The following is a 2,145-nucleotide window of genomic DNA, read 5'->3' as shown; positions in this document are numbered from 1 at the left end:
ACAGTTAATAAAATTCCCTTTGTTCTTTGCATGAGAGACCGACCCTTGGGGTCTTCCTTCACGGCGACTCGACCCTTACAATGTAAATCGACATAATTATGTATGACACACTATGGAATGGGAAAAAGACTTTCCTTGGATAAACATCAACAAACACCATACACTTTTTTAAAAAAAATATTTATTTATTTTGTGTGTGTGGCCAGCTCAGCCCACCACGGGGCGGGGCTGGCTGGCATGTGGTACTGGGGGATTGAACCGCAGTCCCTGTGCTTTGCTTAGCTTAGCTTGTTCTAAATAGGTGCTTTAGACCACTGAGCCATCTCACCAGCCCCACACCATACACTTTCTAAGAGCAAATGTGTAAATGTGTATGTATAAAGTCAATTGAGGACAATAATACAGGTACACATATGTGTTTTGGGGTGTTTTTTTTTGGTGGAACCGGGGATTGAACTCAGGCCCTTGCACTTGCCAGGGAAGCATTTATTCCACTGAGCCATCTCCCCAGCCCCAGATATATATGTTTTTAATCATTCCACAAATACTTTTTTTTTTTTTTTGGTCTTTTTGAGACAGGGTCTCCCTATGCAGTTCAGGCTGGCCTTGAGCTCACTTTGTAGCCCAGGCTGGTCTTGAACTTGCAACAATCCTCTTGCCTTAGACTCCTGAGTGCTGGGATTACAGGTGTATGCCACACAAAGACTTTTCTTTTTCTTTTTTAAAAATTTTTTTGGTGGAACTGGGGATTGAACTCAGGCCCTTGCACTTGCCAGGGAAGCACTTATTCTGAGCCATCTCCCCTGCTCAAATACATATATTTATATGATTTTTTTTTTTTTTTTGTGGAACCCTTGTGCTTGCCAGGCAAGCGCTTAGTCTACTAAGCCATCTCCCTGCCCCCCCATGTTTATATGATTTTAAAAGTTTTAAGTATCTTTCTCCTAAGTCAATAAACTCCATAAAGACAGAACTGCATGTGTTTTGCTCATAATTACATCACCACTAGCTCGGCATAGTGCACAACTGTAATTCCAGCACACAGGAAGCTGAGGCAGGAAGATCACTGAGTTTGGGGCCAATCTGGTCTATGTAGTGAATTTATTTATTTGTGGCAGGCAGAGATGGGGCTGGCACAGCATGTGGTGGCTGGGAATCGAACCTCGATCCCTGAGCTTGCCCAAGCTTGCCGAAGTAGGTGATTTAGACTGTTGAGCTATCTCACCAGCCCTACGTAGTGACTTTAAATTTTTATTTATTTGTGTGTGTGTGTGTGTGTGTGTGTGTGGCCAGCTCAGCCCCCCAGGGGGTGGGCTGGCTGGCATGTGGTGCTGGGGGATTGAACCGTGGTCCCTGGGCTTTGCTAAGCTTGTTCTAAGTAGGATACATAGTGACTTTAAAACCAGCCTGAACTACATAGTGATATCCTGTCTCAAAAAAACCAAATACAAGGGCCGGGGAGATAGCTCAGTAGAATAAATGCTTGCCTGGCAAGCACAAGGTCCTGAGTTCAATGCCCGGTTCAGGAAAAAAAAAAAACAACAAACAAACAAAAAAAAAAAAAACCACCCCACAAGCCAACTGTCAAACTGAGGACAGCCTTGAGGAGGTGTGTGAGCTAGGTTTTGAGTGAGTGACAGGCATAAGCAGGTCTGGCTCTCCTTCCAGCGGGAGGTAAAAAGCATTTCAAGAGATTGGGCATGGTGGCACATGCCTGTAATCCCAGCTCTTGGTTTTGTTTTGTTGTTTTGTTTTGGCAGAACCGGGGATTGAACTCAGGCCCTTGTGCTTACCAGGGAAGTGCTTATTCCACTGAACGCCCTGTAGATCCATCCCTAAAATACACACACACACACACACACACACACACACACACAAACACACACACGGCATTTATTTTTTTTTTCATAATTTTATTTTATTTTATTTTTCAACAAATAATACACTGCATATATTCTTCTTAGTGGTTAATTGCTGTACAAGATGCAAACTTGTGATCCTATTGACAAACACCATTAGAACAAATCATTCTATTCATTAACAGAGTGTAACTATATATCTATCCCAACCACTTTGAATACACAGATACAAAATGGACATTCATCTGTATACCCCATTTTTCCTAAGTTCCGTTATTGAATATTA

Source organism: Octodon degus, unplaced genomic scaffold (genome assembly GCF_000260255.1).
Source record: "Octodon degus isolate 3935 unplaced genomic scaffold, OctDeg1.0 scaffold00077, whole genome shotgun sequence".
Taxonomy (NCBI): domain Eukaryota; kingdom Metazoa; phylum Chordata; class Mammalia; order Rodentia; family Octodontidae; genus Octodon; species Octodon degus.
The sequence above is the reverse complement of the archived record's forward strand: the minus strand, read 5'-3'. Positions refer to the sequence as shown.